Source organism: Pezoporus wallicus, unplaced genomic scaffold (assembly GCF_028554395.1).
Source record: "Pezoporus wallicus isolate ANWC-B61680 ecotype Strahan unplaced genomic scaffold, APGP_CSIRO_Pwel_v1 contig_6651, whole genome shotgun sequence".
Taxonomy (NCBI): Eukaryota; Metazoa; Chordata; class Aves; order Psittaciformes; family Psittacidae; genus Pezoporus; species Pezoporus wallicus.
In genome coordinates, this window is record NW_026638928.1 from 31,316 (window position 1) to 50,788 (window position 19,473).

The following is a 19,473-nucleotide window of genomic DNA, read 5'->3' on the forward strand; positions in this document are numbered from 1 at the left end:
GCAGACCTTTCAAGGTGAACACAAGACCTCTGACAAAATCGCTGCCCCGGTATCACAGTGCTTCCTCCTGTGTGGCTCCTTGCTGTCTCAAGGCTAACATGCACACAGAAAAAATCTGCTTGCAGATACTAAAACTAACAGCATGGAGTGCACTGTTCTGGAAACTGGTTCAGGCAATTCAGCTCCTTCTTTCAGTACAGTCTATTCTTTAAGCATCATTCTTCTGCAAGTTGTAAATAAAACAGCACTTAAAGAACACTAGTGGTGCTTAAAGAATGCCTACACAGGTACTGGGCCACAACTGCAAGACATAAAAGAGTCTACCTTTCTGAGGCAGCAGCACATTTGCACTCAAACCTGCTCACAGAAGGACCCACAATCTCTGCACAAGAAAAGACCACTACCTGAAACCTAAAAAATGAACTATTTAAAAATTAAAGGGAAGGAAACAAATCTGTAGTTGTGCCTTCCACCTCTGCTCTCCAGCCAGCTGCAGAGAGTGAGATTTCGAACACTTCTGAGGTCCCACTTAAGCCCTAAGTGGGCACAGCTTTATCAATGAGAGTCAACGCTACAAATGCCATCAGAAGCACTGATGTCTTTTTTCAACAAGGTACTGCACCTCAAGATAGACTGCTGCATGACCCAAAATAATGACACTTTGTGTACATTTGGGTACAAAGCACATTTAATTTAAATTCTAGCAGCATCTCAGCTTTTCCACCAGGAATTCCTGAGGGATCATCCTCAGTCAGCTGGGCCTGAAGACACAGAAGATCCTACAGGGTTAATGCTGGGGAAGATGGGGAAGGAGGGTGAGCAGCATCCCAGCACCTGCTGAACCAGTGTCGTAATTTTAAATGCTGCTTAATAGTGACATGAATAAATGTACTGGAAAATGTGATGTGTTTAAAAATCAGTGGGGAAAGCATGAGATGCTGATCTGCAGTTCCAGTAAAGAAAAGTCAGCATTGCTACTAGATGCACTATGTTGCGAAACCTCAGAAGCAAGCCAGTACCCTAACACAAAGCAAAGCACAAAGCCAGCCCTAGGGTCAGCTTTTCTTGCTTTGCCAAACCCTTGCCTCAATGTGCTGTGCAGCAACACAGCAGTTGCATTGAGAGCACAATGGCTAAGCAAAGTTAATGCAACTGCAGGTATAGCCACCATTAGACCCAAGAAATAGTGTCAGAACCAATGTTTCAACACCACAGTTACTACTTTGCAGACTAACTGCAGTACCATCTCTTACAAGCCCACAAGCACACCACAGGAAAGCCCTTCAGAGATCCCTCTTACCAGATGCAATCCTGCAAAATCTCCGAGCAGTGCTGACTAGGAGGTCTTCATTTCTGGCATGTGCACTATTCTCCTGCCTTTAGCAGGACTGCTCGCTTCCAGGCCTATTTGATGCACAACTGAACTTTCAGAAACTTCTTATTTTGAAGAAAAGTAATGAAGCAAGGAGGATGACCCTTAGAAGGAATTCTAATAGAAATGCCTCGCCAAGTGTGAACTCTTCTAGACCTTCAATTTCTTTTCCAATACAAGCCTATAGCTACGCAGCCTGCTCCTATGGGGTGCTATGCATCAGTGACTCCCAGGACTTCCCTGTAGTGGGGTATCATCATCTTCAATGTACAGCAGCTTCACCCTTGCAGCTCTAGCTCTAATTGCCCACATGCTGCAATACTCATACCGCACTACACAGGAGCTCAAATTGCATGTTTTGATTTTCAAGCGAATCCATTCAGCAAACCATACCCATACAACCCAGGCTGCTGATTCAAGCAGGAGTACTTGCAGGTTTGCAAAATCAGGTCATGGGGAAGAGCAAAAATAATGCTGTCTTGTAGTGCCCGCAGAAGCTATGTGTAGGAGAGATGGGGTTTCTTTTTCAGAAAAAGAAATATGCAGTGAAACTCAAGGAAAGGAAAATGAAGCCTCACTTCTGAATTGAGACAAACAGCTGTCCTATTGGCACGAGTAAATTAAAGGTGAAACCTCTGTCAGGAGTTGTGCTCTGTGGAAGGCAGCTGGAGAAGAAGAATGTAAGATTTCTGGGACAGAAAAAGTCACAAGAGATGAAAATTGTATGATTTAATTATCCAACTGGAGGGATAAATTAAGCTTTTGACTTGGAGCTGCATACAAAGAGAACAATTAGACTTCTCTTTAAGAAAATTAGCATACTGTTTAAGAAGGGAGTGATAGTTTAAAATGCTAGTATAAAATTGTTATTTACATGCAATGATAATAGATCTGTATGCTGTACGGATTGAACTCCATTGTTTTATATCAATATTCCTTTTCCAAAGCCAACAGACATGATGCTGGATGGCAGTCCTAGAAGATCTGCTCCAATTAGTCCATTTTCAGTGTGAACACCTTTTGCTGGTTTCCTCCATTTCCAAAACGCATGCTGCTGCTATGTATCTTGGATATTTATTATTTATTATTAATCCCCTTAAAATTGGTCTGTGCTAGAAATCTGCTCTTGAAATGGTCTCTACATATAAGCACGTACATGCTTAACTTGGGCTCTTAATTTTTATGATAGGTTTTCGTATAATTGTATACCATATGAATAGTCCACTCTTCTCTTTGTAAGAGTGTGTGTATTTATACACACACACATATATATGTATGTATGTATAGATATATACACCTTTACTCTCCAGGCTCTGCATTAACCGATTAAAATGAGATTAAATGCTAAACTTTCAAAAAAATCCCCCAAAACAGCTCCATCAAGCTTCACATTTTCCAAAAGCATAAATCAGTAACAGCCCTTTAACCAAAATAAAACCCTACCAATTTATTCTAGCCAAGGAACAAGCCCCAAATAATTAGAAAATAATTAGTAATAGATCGAAGATTTAAATTAAGTGATTTTCCAGATCAGGAGTATATATAAGCTCACTCTCTACACTGTGCACCATCTTTCAATAAACTATGCCCTCTGTTTGGAAACCTACCAAAAATTATCAAGCGAGATCTCATCAGTACAGAGATTAGCACTCTTAACCCCGTGTATGATTTTGTTGCCATATCCTTATTTGAACAAATAACAATGCTGAGGAAGTCAATGTTTGCTCAGCTATTGTATTTCTACCTAGTTTCACTTTCCAGAGTGATGAAATTGCTCTATCATGTGCAGAAGCGCTTGGCTTGCACATAAAAAGTGCCTGGAGAGTTAAAAAAAACCCAACCCCACAACACTTTTGGAAACTCTATCAGCATGCACACAAATTGCACCAAAGAACTGGCTAGTAAAAATTTGAATACATTTAATACCCAAGTGTAGCAAGACAGTAATTCTGAAGCAACAAACTCTCATTTTGTGTAACACGCTGTCCAACAAAATGTTTAAAAGGGTACTCATTTTCCATTCATGCTCTTTTACCATGCACTTTTATACTCAGACAACTAGTTTCTCTAAACTAATGGGGGGAAAGGGGAAAGGAGAGTGTATGTGTGTGTGAAATTACTGCAGATTTTAGTGTGTTAGCATAAGCATGTACCAGTTTAATTTTCTATTGAACAGATCCATGTGGCTCTGTTGGAAGCCCTGAGATCTCAATGGTAAAAACCTAATGTGATTTGACCTCTTTTATACAAAAAGTGGGTTGATGGAAATAATCTATAATGTCTTCAGCCTTACACATTTCTTATATTCACGAAGTTCTTATTACTAGTAGTACTGGAAGGGAAAACATTAAGAGTAACCACACACAAAAGGTATCACTGTGTTAGTTATCAGTTAGGAACTCAATCTTCTAAATAACTTCTTACTGTAATACAGCATCAAAAATGACCAGGATGTATTTTTACAGTGGTAAATAGCATCTCTCCCTTTTACAAATCATATGGCCTTACTTATTCCAAGCTGAATTTTAGTTATGAACATTGGTGAAATTGTAACTGCAGTGAGCACCACAATGACTGAGGCTTACTCAGGGGATGTCAAATGCTGGCGTGCCACTGGCATCAACTGAACCGCTGATGCGGTCCTCACCTGCTCCTGGGGACAGCCCAGGCAGAAGCTAATTAGTGCTCAGGCTGCAGCTCTCAGGGATACACCCCAAAGCCTTATGCTAGTGAGAACAAACCTGTTTCATTCACATGCTGCACTGGTGCTCCCCCCAGAAGAGACCAACCATCAACAGGCAGGAGCAGGTCTTTAGGACTTAGGAATATTTGTGCTTTTCTGTTTCTATGCTGACACTTGCTGCATGGATGTCTTGAATTAAACACTCAGGGGTTTTTAGTCCTTTATCTGTGCAAAAATTTGAAAATGCTACTTCGCACCTATTCACAGCTGCTCTTTGGGAGCAGGCTTTTGGCTGCCCATGATGACAGGTGAATATTTATCTCTGTGTGGCTTAGCAGTGTTAACTGCCCTTGTCTCGCGCCCTGCAGGTCCAGTTCATATGGTTCAGGCAGTACTTCCAAGGAAGCAGTGAGAGGAATGCAGGGAGCAGGCTGTGGCTGCCAGATGGCTCTGTATCTATCTACCCATCTATCTCCCACTCCCTGGTGCAACCCCATTATGCAGCATAAACTGTGACCTCCAGTGGGAAATTCTTTCTCTCCCCTGCTTCTACTCAGGAAAGTTTCCACTCCACATTGTAAGTTTACAGGCGTGTATCACCAAATAGGGCCCAAGAAGGAGGAAGATAGCCATGCTGACATGGAGTAACTTGCTCAATATCATATGGCAGCCAGTAGTAGAGCCAGGAATACAGCCCCAGGTCCTGCATTGTTAGTTTAATGTTTTGCATGTACTACTGGAAGTGAGTGCATGGTGAGGAATACACTTTAGTATTTGACGCCTTGTCTTTTTGCAAACACCACCCTAACACCACCAATGGTAGCCCATACAGAAGCCTACACAAACTTAACTATTTGGAAAAGACAAAAGATCACGTTATTCCCAGGAGAAAAAAAAATGGCCTCCGAACCCCTTTCCAGGCTCAGGACAGTATCACGTATTCACAAAGTATCACAGATGTAATTTAGCAAATACAAGTTGTAAATACTTATTTAACACAGTATTTTTATAATACACTGGCCAAAGCCTTTCTTTTGTATAACACTGTTGGATATGAAGGCCTTACAGGGGGACATGTCCCCCTGGCAATAATCTACCCTCCTGTACATACTGGTCATGAGGGAGGAACAGTATGCAGTATTACCGCTAGCATGGGTGTGATATATGCAGATCAAATAAAGGCTAGTTTTGGAGGCTTATAAAACCCTCTATATTCTTTGAAAAATCATTTCTAGCAGCAAGCCCTTCAATCTAATAAAGCCTCATGTCAATAACAGACCTCATGCAACATGCAAATCACATAGCTCCTGTAGAACAGCCTGCATGAGGATGAATTAGCTGTGAAGAACGCAGGTCTGGGCAGAAATTATCCCCAGTGCAAACACAAGGTATTCACACCAGGTCAGACTGCTCTCCTACAACATCCATGGGCTCGGAGCTCACTACAAAAAACAGGACATGCCCTATGGACTTCAACAGGCCTTGTAAAAAGCACCCTAAATGGGGTTTCTTTCCAGTCTCATGCCACCCAGCCAAAGTTATTCACTGTATCCTATTAATGGGTAAGGAAGAGCTTCTGCTGTTGCAAGAACAGAAATGAATACAGTGTGCAAGAATGATGACCTCGGAGCGAGCTTCCAACAAAAATATCCTTAGGTAAGTAATCTCCTTCTATGCTACAGGGTCTACACCCTGCAAGTGATGAGAGTTGGGCAGCCCTGACTTCTTCATCAGACCTCTGGCCAGAGGAAAGAGAAAAATGAAGGCTATGAGAATACAAACTTAGTGAGCTCCAAAACCCCACATTTCATCAGGATGTAAGGGGACACACTGTCCCCATGAAAAACAGCCCTGTGGGCAGAAATGAACCTAAGCCTTTTAAAATTATTATTTTAAATATATTAAATTATTATTTTAAATTATAATAAAATTATTATTATAAAAAGGCTATTGCTATTGTTCTTTGAAATTTTATGATCTGTTGACCTTAGTGTCCACTCCCTGCCTGGTGAACATAAGGGCTGAGGATGTATTTCCAGGGGTTCAGGGACTGCTTTACTTCAAATGCTTTTGTTTGCTTTGCTTTTTTTTTGGCAGCAGCTCCTAAAAGCCAAAGGCACCCCATAGCATCTCCAAAGGCCATTGGGACCATTTGTGTGTGACTTCTGCTCTGAAGAGTTCAGAGCTAAGACCAGCACAGTGGCCACTGCTTCTGGTCACCCTCTTGACTTCTAACACATCCAAAGCATAATGAACACCCTCCATTTTTGCTTTCCAGCACATTCCTTCTTGTCCTGGCTTGTCCTCAGATTGCATTAGATTCCACTGCAAAAAGATAAAGACTCTGATTTGATTCGCAGAAGCTAAAATGGGGGGGGGGGGGGGGAAGAAAAAGGAAAGAAAGGCACAAAAGCAGCAGTTATAGACGAATTCAGTGTTCTTACCACTACCCCCTCCGCTCCAGGCATCAGCTCCAGTCAATTCCACCCAGACAATAAAGTCATTTATCACTTGAGGACCCACGCTGGTTTGATACCTGATGTACAGCAGATGACTGCCTCCATTGATTCAGATGAAATATCCAAGCAGAGCTGCAGCCAGCTGTGGTGCATGCACCATTTATGATGGTTTAATAAATAAACCATTGATTACAAAATGGAGCCCGATAAATCCTAACAGAGCAGATCTGCAGCTGTACCTCTCCTCTGACTCCTATAATTAATGGCTTAGTACTGTGCTACTGTTAAGTGAAGACTGGCTGTTATCTAAAAGCAATAGCACGTTAGTAACATTGATGCAAATGTGCATAATTACTGCACCCAGCATAACTGATAAAGTCACTTTGTGTTTTGGCCAACATTTTCTCAGTGGAGACCATGAGTGTTGGCTGTAGATATCTTGCCACAAGACAGACTGTTTCTAATGCCAGGGCTTCAGCTACATGAGAGTACGATACCATGGCAGGGAGGCAGGAGATGAATACCTCAGCAAACAGGGAGATCAGCCCTCAAGTCAAGCAACCAGCAGGAGATGCTGAATGAGATGTGGGGACTGACAGGGCTCTGGATAATCTGCAGGCTAGGAAAGAGAGCATCCTAATTCTGGCTAAAGGTTTTAAGAAAAACTTCATATAAGACACCCCTTGACAAATAGCACCTCGCAAGCCCAAAAGAGATCTGGACAACTGCAACCTCATACAGTGCCTTTTTTCTAAGCAACGAAACCTCAGACTTGTTGTGAATAGTTTCTTAAATGACCTACTTTTTCCCTTGAAGAAGTGTAGGATTGAAAAGATCGCAATGAACCCATGAGCCTTGTTGATATGCAAGAGAAGAAACATGAACTGAATTAAATGGTGTTCAACTGTCAATGCAAATACTCCTCTGTAGCTGTGATGCGCAGCCCCAGAGCTCAGCCACGACTCAGAGGTCTTCAGCCACAGTCCCCAGCATTGCCAGCTTTTACCTCTATCTGCACGGGTGGCATCAGGAGAGAAGCATTACATCTTCCTGTAACTGACAGATATGCTCTTCCAAGAACGTATTTCGACATCAAGCCAGGCTAATACATGTCCTGTTACCAGTGGAATTGCTTTACTATTTACCAACCTGTTAGACTTTCCAAAAGAAGGTGGCAAGCTTCAGAGAAATCTTATTTACATGAGATTCATTTGACTTCATAGCATTTTAACAAAGTTGCAGCTTCCTGAAGACATTCTTCTACATTTTCAAGGCAAAACCCCCTCAGATCCTTAAAACATAAATATATGGCAGAGGAGACTGGCACAGAGAAGAGAAAGAAGGGATTTGTCTTACATTCGGCTCCCTCCATCTTGACTGGAGACAGAAATAGATGCGATTTAAAAAAGACATTAGATTTTATCATGGTAAATTCTTGCAATTTAAGGAGGTGACTTTGCCCATCTCAATTTGAATGGAAAATGAGCTTTCTCTGGAAATATCATGGGCAGATCTACAAAATATGTTAAATAACATAGGGGGTATTACTGAGTAATGTCCATCAGAAAGTATTCATCTGAGTTAATTCTGTTTCCCAAATAAAATAAAGTGCAACAATAAAAAATGGCTAATGTGTAATTCCATGTAAAGTCAGGACCAATCTTTTCTTTCATTAAACTTGGTACAGCCTATGTGCTATGCATTTTTAATACCTTTAAATAATTCACGAGGAACAGTACTAAGACTGACAAGAAATAGTCTAAGCTCCTAATTTTAGGAAACAGCCTATAAATGAAATTTCAGGAGGATATAACTTCTTGATTAAAGGCAAATTGTTGTTGTCACACCCAGGAAAAAAAATGTATCTTATTACTCTGACTTATTACATTTATTACTGTGATTTAGGAGAGTGCCACAAAGACAACCAAAGAATCGTTGCCTGGGACCCCACCACCCCATTCTGCCTAACTGCTGCAGAATAACAGCAACAATCTAGAATTAGAGATATTAAAGCAAAAAAAATGGCTTGTCTTATAAGCATGCATCAGCTTCTGATTTTTGACAGGCAGCAACAGCAAATACATTTCCAACTCTTTGCATTTTCTTGCTGGCTTGTTCCCCACCCATCACTCCTGACCCTTATTTCCTGCACACTGTATTTCTGTCCTTCCTGTGAATCTGATGTGCCTGATAGGCTGGGCATGTAGGATGCTGATTAGCACTGTAGGCTTTAAAGTTTTCCTAAAACCATTTTTCAGGTAATCTTGTGCAAACTCCTATCTACAGCCAGCACATGTGGCAGAGCTACAGTAGCTCACCTCTTACTCCAGGAGTACCTGCAATAAATCAGAGAAAAGCTTTTAGCCCAGATGTTGGAAGGCAGGGGCATAATAGCCTGGCTGAAGCTGGAATTTGAACCCGCATCCCACTATGTGCTTGTACTCTTCCCTGAAAGCTCACCACAGTGAATGATCGTAGTGATCCATGGAGGGAAAATAAAAGGCAAAGCAAAATGCATGAGCTTACGCTGGCAAATAGCAATGCAAATAACTAACTACTCACATGAGCAGTCTCACATGATCCCAAATCATGTTCGTGTTCAAATACTTCCACATCTGCAAAACGTGAGGAGGCTGAGAAAGAGTCATCCACAAGTACAAGGATTCACACCACTTAAAGTCATCCTTATTAAAAGCAAACTGTACGCATTTACCAAAGGAGTGTAAAAGTAACCTCAGATGCCTCCCTCACTTCAGTCAACGCACAAAGAGACCAAGCTGTCACAGAACAGACCGAGAAGGACACGTTTACTCAGACAAGGGGGCTGAAACAACTTCCACTTCCACTTGGGGGATTCACTGCAGAAAGCACCCAATTTAAATTGCATTTTATAGCTTGTGTCATGGCAACTAAGTAATTTAATAGTCCCTTCTGGCTTTAAAATCCCCTAGTCAGGGAAACCTACCTATTGCACCACATGTGGTAAAACCTTCTACCAAGAGACGAGTAAACTTGGCCTTGGAAAAACTGGGCTTTCTAAAAACAGTCAACCAAAGCCCCATGTAAGCCAGTGGGTGAGAAGTTTATGTCATTATGAAAGACATCAGGTGAGTTATGGTAAAATCTTAAAGAGCCTGGAACTTTCGATCAGTTCTGAAAGCTCAGTTTGAGGTACTAAACTCTAACAGTCTACATAAAACAATATCTCTTGCCATAAAACATCAGTGTATTTGAATTGGAAATAATATATAAGGAGAAACAGGTTACAGGATGGGCCCAGTTAAACTCTACTAAGACCTACAAATATCTAATTCATCATGGTGTTTCAGAAAATGAAACCTAAACATGAAAAATACAGCCATTATGCAGCATCCTGGGCTGGAGAGACAGTGTCATGTTCAGCAGGGGATATGTCCCCTAGTCCCAAGGGGACGAGGATCTTTAAAAAGGCGTAATTGCACTTACAAGTTTGCTAGTGGACTTATACAGCAACTAGGTATCAATCAAGTAATGGATCTTATGGATTCCAGCTCCACAATGTACTTAAGTAGGATGACTGAGGGAATAAAGTTAGTTTACCTGCATGTACTCTACATGCAAAATCAGGGCCATATATCTATTGTTCTCCTCTAGATTGGTGTTTGTACATGATACCGCTACTGAGAAGCAGGATGCCTTTGAAGTGAACTGCTGAGCCACAGCCTTGCATTTCACAGCTGAAACAGCAGTTCTGAAGACAAGCAGCACAAGGCAGGTTTCTCTCATGGAAATGGACACAAGACTCAGGTATATTATCGAGAAAAAATGTCCCATGCTCTTTAAGGAACTGTGCAACATCGGAATGCTCAGTGCTTGGTCCTGGTTAGGTCTTAAGGAAAGCATTTTCAGTGGTATATTGGGCAGTTAGCCTTGGTATTTCTTAGGAAGATGCTTTTTTTGAGTGTTAGGTAGCACCCTTGACATTTGCAATGATTTCATTCCTCACTTAATTTGTAAAGTCCAAAGCAGCTTCAGCATGAGGTGGTATCATCAAGAGCACAGAAGGAAGGCCCTTTGACACTGTGATGCCAGATGCAACACTGATGGTGTTCCCATCCCAATGGGCAGGCCTTGGTTATAAGAGTCCAAAGGGCAGTGGCTGCTGCACTGCTATGTGAGCATATCCAACTCTTCAAAGCACTTGTATGTTGATAGAGTTTTCTCTGCCTCATTGCTTCTGTCCTTAAAAAAACAAAAGAAAAAAAAAGACAAGACCAGGGGAAGCTTTTCCTGGCCTTAGGGGAAGAAGCACAGGGTTTACAGTATTTCCCCTTTAAAAGTAAACTGAGGATAGGAAATTCAGTGAAGCACAGAACAAACCTTCCCCCAAGTTTTTAAATAGGGAACACACTTCTGTTTTATCTCAGCACATGCAACACCTCCCCACCAGATCTAATAGTCTGAGATGCTCAGCAGTTTCAAACCTAATAAAAAATTTAAAAATTCTACTTAGCAGAAAGATGCTTTCCTCTTTTTACTGGCAAATCTCTCCACCTCGTTGCTGGTTTCAGATGCAAAGTGTTTTACACCCAGGGAACCAGTGACAGATTTAAGGGCTACCCCTGATGCCAATGCAGTGTTTCAGACTAGCACTCTGGGATCAATATAACTAACTGGGAGGTTCACAGTTTTCCAAATGAACACGGAATAATGGCTTCTCCTTTTTCATCTGGACCCAGCAGAAGGCATCCAGCTTCTGGGGAAAGGTAATCTAAGTGCTCCCAACTAGTAATAGGTCAGCTTTCTGAACAGCTTTTCTATAAAACTATACACAGCACAGAGCTAAATAAATCCTTTTTTTTTTTTTTTGTCCTCACATGAAGTGACCTGCATAACTTAAAATGCAGCTTTATTATGTAATAAAATCTTCCATTGCACTGAGTCTCCCTGTGTGTTCAGAGATAAAATGTGTGAGTGCACATGGGAGCGCACACATGCAGCCCAATCGCATATCCTTGTGTTTCACCATCTGGCATTGTCCTAGGGATTAATAAAAACGAAGTTAGGTTTAAAACACCACATATGCACCCAGGGAAGGCGAATTCTTACAGAAGGTTTTAACAACCTAAGTGCTAAGACAAAAACAAGGCAAGACTGTAAGTGCACATTAGGAAGAGAAAATTCACATTTATCAAATTGGCGGATGCAAAAAGTTGTAACTATATGCGTTTTATGTAGCATAAGTTGCAAACCACTACAATTGATTAAAGCTCGTACAAGTCTAGTGGAACTGAAGTATGACAAATGCTAATGCAACAGAGAAATGTCAAAATAGATGAGGAATTACACATGCCAGCGACTGAACAGAAACTAGCTGAGATTAAGTCAGAGACAAAGATGAAATGCCAGATTGCCTAAAGCTAATTATCTGGACAATTAATGGAATGCCTGCAACTCATTTTGACTATTAAGATCACAGTCTATTGAAGAAAGGACAAAGCAAGAGCCTGCACTAATTTTCTTGGAAGAGGATGCTGACAATGAAGTGGAAGAAATTCTTACCCTTGAGATTTCTAAGCCAGCTGCTAAACTACAGTACAGCCGTGTCACCTGGTACCAAAATCATACCAATCCCTTCCTTCAGCTGTCACTGGTGTCAAAATTCAATGCACATCTCATTTCCCAAGCCCGTAATTTGACAAGGATCCTAGACAAGGAAAAATATTTGTGTGCTTGCTGCAAATACAACTAAGTATTTCTATATCCGGACCTGCCAGAAATTAAACTGAACTCCTTCCTGGTCTCCCTGAATTTTATCATGCACCAATTTTCAGGAAATTCATACATTCTTCTATATTTATACACTCAAGAGCTAAATGTGGTTCCCAGATAAATTCTTCATGTGATGATACTTCTTAAACTGGCCACAGACCAGCCGGATGCAAATACCTACTCACCCAGTTAATATGAGGAAATATAAAGATGTTTAATAAAAATATTTCACTTGCTAAGAGAGAAACAGAGAGAAAAAAAGAGAAAATAGGAAAAAAGAAAAAGCTAATCCCAAATACACAATCTATGAAAAGTTATCTGAGCCTTTGTCTACAACACAACTATGTGCTGTAGATTCTCATCTGGAACGAGAAACACCTGGCAGATTTCCCTTCTAGGAACACATTTATGACAGAAAAAAGCATGGGGCCCACGTTCTTTTGAAGATGCAGTACTATGTTTTAGCTCCCCCCCCCACCTCGGTAACATCGTGGGCTAAGAAAAATAGGTGACAGGCTGAGAAAATTGCGGTTGCTCAACCTGGAGCAGAGAAACTGCATGGAGACCTCATAGCAGCCTTCCAGTATCTGAAAGGGGCCTACAGGGATGAGAGAGGGACTCTTCATCAGGGACTGTAGTGACAGGACAAGGGCAATGGGTTCAAATTTAAATAGGGGAGATTTAGTTTGGATATGTGGAAGAAGTTCTTTACTGGGAGGATGGTGAGGCACTGGAATATGTTGCCCAAAGAAGTAGCAAATGCTCCATCTCTGGCAGTGTTCAAGGCCAGGTTGGACAGAACTTTGGGTTACATGGTCTAGTGGAAGGCGTCCCTGCCTATGGCAGGGGGGTTGGAACTAGATGATCTTAAAGTCCTTTCCAACCCAAACAATTCTATGATTCTATAAATATGTATGCATGCATCACTGTCATTCAGCATTGCATCCATCAGCCACAAGCCACTTTACCCAAGACAGCAGAGAGTGGAAATACATGTGATCCAATCCCTGTGTTTCTTCAAAGTGATTCCCCTTCATATATCAGATGCAAGTTAGAGCACCTATCTCCACTGAGCAAAGCCCTACAGTGCGAACGCCCAACACAGGCTCTGCTAGATCTGGGACGGTGAGCAGCATGGTCACAGTTTCTCATCAGCCAGCTCAAACTTGCCAGAATTTACTAATTTGGGCTCTGGCATGGACTTATGTAGTTATGCTGCTTTCAGCACTTAACTAACATCTTTGCACTGCATGTATATTCATTCTGGAGGTTTTTATGTCATTTAACAGCTCAAGATGTACGAATTTCCAGAGTTGCCTTGATCCTCAAGTGAGGACGTATTTCAGCACAGGGATCAAAAAGCTAACCTGTTCCTGCTTTGTGTTTAAATTCAGCATTGTTGTGTTAAAAAGTGAGAGCTTACAAGACAGCACTCGCTACAGAACGGATTGCAATCTGCTGTGCTTCGTGGGACAGACCTTTTGGAGGTTAACATCAGTTTAACATGCCATTCAGAGATTAAAACTGGTTTTACAAACACCTGAACAGGTGCCAGAATTCAGCTGGGGGGAAAGCAGCCAGCTTTGCAGCAGGGAAACCAATTTCAAACAGGCACAGTAGGAGGGAGCCCATGCCTTTGAAATGTATTCTATCCATCCTTGGATGACGGAAATAAGACAAACGCATTGGGGAAGCAGCACTTCCTATTTTATTCTCTGCACATGAAGGAAGAACACTTCTAAACAGGGTCTAACATCAGCTCTAAGCTCATGTATCACCTCAGCAAAAACCTGCTTGGTGAGCAAACACAGTTTTGCTGACTGGTTGGTGAAATGGCACTGGGCAGCAATCTAAAACCAGGAGTAAAGCAATTTTAGTAAAATCACAATGAGCTTTACAAACACAGAGAATATGTTGCATATTATTTGAGAGCTACAGCATTTGCCCCCATTCCCCATGAAACCCCCTACTGCAAATGCAGCGGTCAGGGCAGTTTGTAGAGGGACCACAAGGAGGACAGATGTTCACTTCCAACATCTCATTCTACTGCTAGAACTCAGGCCACAATCGATTACCGCCTCCAGGTAGGGTTACAAGCGGAGAATATTTTGGATCCTCAGGCTTAAAAAGTTTTGGATTTTTTCACCAAGGGGAAAAGTATTCTGAATGCTTTTGGTCATTTATTAAATAGTAATTTGTTTTAAAAATACCTTGCTAACAGTTAATGGCTTTCTCTCATCTTTTAAAAAGGCCAAATCTCCTTTTTTTTTTTTTTTGCCATTTTAAATGATTTTCAGCTTTTGAGGTGGCGATTAGCATCTTGGTCAGAGCCATAAGCACAAACAAAACCTGGTCATGCATCATATCAGGTCATACTGGTATGCGAAAAAAATGTGCTTATTCTGTTTTCAGCTTTTATTTTGGTTTGCCAAAACAAAGAAACATCTGTTGCCCAGGGGAGAGTTGACAGACACACTGATTTTCAAAACCCAAATATGATGGAGGCTGGTGCAAAACCAGACATACACAATGAAGCCACAGCACACTGTCCTGCAGGCTGATATCAAGGCAAGGAAATGTAGAACAAAGTGCACTGCAGTGTTTTAAGGGTGGAAAAAAGAGCTGATAGGTCTAGCTCAGCTGCTGAAGTAATGTTTTCTGATCTTTGCTCACAAAAGATGATTTAAGGATCTAAAAGATTTATCCCCAAAAAACAGCGTGTCAGAATAATGCATGCTTCTGCTGACTCCATGGGAGGTATAGGGATTGCGCCAATCCATCATGCTGATATCACTGTCCACTCAATGTCTACCACACTTGTCCTTTTAAAAGGTGAAAAAAAACCCTCTTGGTTTTGTGAAAGGTATTTTTTTTCCCTTTATCTCAGTTTTAAAAATAGTGGAAAATGTATACAATCTGTATCCATACTTGGAGAGGCAACGCAAGGGGAAGCATCACTACTGGACTCCAAACTTCTTTACAGGCTTGAGAAAAACCTGAGCCATTATGAAACACAAGTGAGCACAAGCTGAGTGTTGTCTTATGCTTTGATTCCCCTCGTACCAAACAGAGGTTAAAAGACTACCGAAAGATGTACTGGGGGCTTCTGCACTACAATACAAACATCTCAAGCACAGACATGAAAGATCTTGCAAGAATGAGGCTCTGGTAAAGCAACAATTCTATATTTAAGTGATGATTTGTTCATATAATGCTTTCAAGGGGAATCCTGCATAGCATCTGATTCCCAGCAAGCTCAGCACAAGCCAGAGTGCTCATTTTATTCAACTTTTTCATACCCTTAAAAACGTGGCAGCTCTTTCTGACTTTTCTTTTCACATCTCAAGAGAGTTTCTGCTTTTCCAAAAATTCTGAAAGTGTGGACTTCAAAAAACATGACCATTTTTAGACATTTTAAAACATCAAATGAGGGGAAAATAAGACAGGTTAAATAAAAAAAACCCCACATACATGCACATATTTGATTTAAATGATGAAATCCTACCTATGAAAATAAGTAAGGTATATACACAAGAGGTGGTCGAAATGATAGCCTTGTTGTCCCATTAATTATATTTATTCCAAAAGCCTAATAATGTTATCTTTGGTCCCAGCTTCAGCAGGCTATAATTTAACACAAGCACCTTTTTTTTTGGCATGTGAATCAGGTACTAGCACTGTCTCTTTCAACCTCTTTTGTGCTTCTAAATTAGAAAACCCAAATGTCGTTTTTCTTCAGTTATGAAAACGAAGTCAAGGTCCCCGTAAAAAAAAAAGAGCAATTAACTTGGCAAGAAAACCACTGTACAGGAGTCAAATACAGTACTTGAAAAAAGGGTCTAAAACCTGCAACTGTTCCTACAAGTGTCATCCCTTGTTTAGACTAAAATGACAGAACGCAGCCCCAGAGATCCCTGACAAATAAAAAATATGAAAAAGTCACGGAAGATATTCCCCACCCACCAACCTGTTAACTGGAGTTTTCTTGCTGCAAGGTAGGAAGGCTTGGTGTTCTGATAGCTCTGATACTGGAAAGCTGGCTCTGTCCCTCTGCCATCTTCTCTCTCCCCAAGAAGCCAATGAACATCAGCACAGATTTTCTTTTCTATTTCCCCCATCACTCAAATGACAGAAGTTTTACGAATTCTCCAAATAAAATTCAAGATGGAGCTGCCCCAGCTGAAAAGACAGAGAGAAAGCTAACATTAGGGGTATGGAGTTCATAAGTATTTTAAAATACAGAAGTATCTTGGCTCTGACCCTTCTCTAAAATCAGCTAAGATTTTGTAACTCAGTAAAATTAAACTCGCTATCAACACACAACTGACTGTGCAACCCAGCAAAGGTTAAATGATCTCAGTTGTACCACAGAAATCAGACGAGGCGTGCATAGTAAATGCAATTATAAAACCCTACTGAAGTGATGTTAGTGACCTGACACATGACAAAAAAAAACCTCTGTGAGGCAGTGAAGAATCCTGGTTGGAAGATGTGCTGATATTATTTCTCTGTTGCATAAATCAGATACAAAAATACTTCTTAGCCGTCAGTACAAATGCCATAATTGAAAGAAAGTGTTGGAAATATTCAAGAAATTATTAACATGCAAAGAAGGGAATATCTTCCAAGAGAAGCAGAGCACCGATGCAGTGATCCGCAATTGCTAGGATGGGGTGAACAGGTTAGGAGATCTACCTTCCTGCATTGCCCACCTCTGTCCTAGCACACACACAGTGCCACCAGTTGCCAGACATAGGCATGTTCCCATTCTTCACATCTGCAGGAATAATTTTCCAGTATTAACTATGATAAAAATAAAGAATGAGGGAACCATATGGCTCAAAGATACTGCAGGGACACTCCCCGCCCCCCCCCCCCCCCCCCCCCCCCCCCCATCTCCTGTTGGCAGTACCAGTGACCTAGATCAGCATTTATCCAGCTCTTCTCAAATGTCCCCTGGTGCTGGGGTCTCCAGCACCATCACACACAGACTTTCTGACACTTGTCTCTCTTCTCTGTTGCAAAGTTGTTTCTCAAAATCTAATCTACATTTTCTTTACTGCAACTTACTGCTCTTTATCTGACTCACAGCAGATAGATCCCAGGCTGTTCCCTTCTCTCCAGCAGCCTTTTACACCCTCCAGGGTTACACAGGCTAGCCAAGAGACACAATGACAGCTTCTACAATTTCAACTTGCTGTCCTACATCTTATTTTCTAAATTCCTCGTTGTTTTTATTGCTAAACTTTGCCCTTCCTTATATTATTTTTGAACAGTTGTGCCCCAAAGCAGACACAAATATTCCAGCTGAGTTTTACTAGCACCAGATACCTCAAAAGGATTAATTCATGCATTGTATGTGCAACGCTATTATCATCCAGCAAGTCATCATCTTGCAAAAGTACATCACTGTCAGCTTGCATCTCGCTTCTGACACACTCTTAACTTTCAGACTACAGAAGAGGCATTCCTTAGGAGTTATCCCCTGCTTGGGAAGTGAACTGGGAAACCTAAATTCTACCCTTTTAACTTCCCCTGTGGAGATGCAACCTGCATGACAGTATGGTCCCCAGTGAAAGCCAAGAAAGACTGTGGTAGGGTCACCTCATCCGCAGGAACTGCTTTAAAGGAATGCTTAACTCCACCTTTCTCCATCAGCCTCTCACTCCGCCCTTGATGGCTAAGACAAGCACAGCTGGGAGACAAATGAGCATCCCGGCCCCCAAACATGACCCCCAGCTCTTGACCTGATATAACCCAGCAGATGTTCAAAACCAACCGACTGGTCCACACCAAACAGCTCAGCATCTCCCCGCGAATCAGAAAATGACAGACCTATGTGATTTGGTCTCTGCTTGTGGCAAAGCTCTGCAGACGACAGGTTAGGGACGGCTCTTCCCAAAAGACAACTCTCACGGATGGCAAAAAAGATTATTTTTTCCTTTCTTTTCCCTCTGACTTTTACAGTGAATCTGAAAAGGAAATCCTTCTTCAGGCCACAGTGCTGAGGGACTCTGGTCTGAGCCTGTAGCAAAATAGCAATTTGAAGCAGCAATACCTGAAATAGCACTGCTGAACGGGTGTTGTAGTTTAAGCCCAGCCAGTTTCCCTACAAGTCCTTGATCGGAGTAAACATTACTCAGCAACAACTGTTGCGTTGTTCCCAGACTAAAGTCAAAAAAAACACCATTGCACCAGCTACTAAGACGGAGAAAAATGCTACAGCTGAACCCAGGACAATGGGACTTGAGTAACCATTTTCACACTTTTGGGGAATACTTTATTACTGATTGGGAGTCTCTGTTTATAGAGAAGACAAGCAGTAGGCAGTGGTCCAAATGAGACAAGGCGTAGCTGCGGAGCTCCCTGCCATCCACTCAGCAATCCCATCACATAAGAGGGGGAAAAAAGGTGTGGAAAAAACACGTGTACTTCTACTTAACATTGTTAGCAAAGGAGAAACACACACACAGGCTTTTTACATGCCATTGTCAAAGGATACAGGGATTTTGTTCACTTATTGAATAAGTTAGCTTGAAAAGCTTTCTTTCTGCTTAATGCCACTTTCAGCTGCCATCAGTGCCCTTGTGACTAGTACAGATAGGTGTCAGACATGGAATCAACCATGCCAGAGAGGCAGAAAGCAACCATTTTCTGAGCATGCTGTTTCATTCTACAACAAAATAAGTTACATTGTTCACGGAATTATTCTTTACCCATCACTTCTCAGCAGGACAGTCAAACACTATTTCTGTTCTTTCTCTGTACAGTTCAATTTTGTTGCTCCTAGGGATTAGGAAACAAATTACAAATTGACTGGTTTGAACCCTCAACACATAGAGGGGTAATATTGCTTAACTGCAGGTAAGTTGCTGGGATGCAGTTCTCAATTTTAATATATTCACTTTCATTATCAAATTAATTACTTGGTGACAATAGTAAACAGAAATAACCAATAAAGATAACTGCACTTTCATTTAAGTGTATGTTAACATGCAGAAATGACATACAGTAAAGACATCTGAACATGTTTAGTTCTGGTTGTGGGCAGTGTCCAAATTCTTGGGTTTTAAATTTGAAAGGTTAAAAAGTTAAATTGTATTAATTTAGTGGTCTGTTCACATTATCCAGTAGGGATATTTTGAACCATTACAGAATGCCTCTTGTGCTGTCCGAGATACAAGCCAATGAAATCAAGATGAGGATTT

At 41.3% G+C, this 19,473-nt stretch overlaps 1 long non-coding RNA gene across 2 annotated transcripts in view; it reads right to left on the bottom strand.

Moving 5' to 3' along the window:
- LOC130601324 (uncharacterized) overlaps positions 1-19,473 on the bottom strand; it is a 38,919-nt gene extending 19,446 nt beyond the window's left edge. For both annotated transcript variants that reach the window (XR_008972644.1, XR_008972643.1), the window contains exon 1: positions 19,388-19,473. This is a non-coding gene — a long non-coding RNA (uncharacterized LOC130601324). The remainder of the gene's footprint in view (positions 1-19,387) is intronic.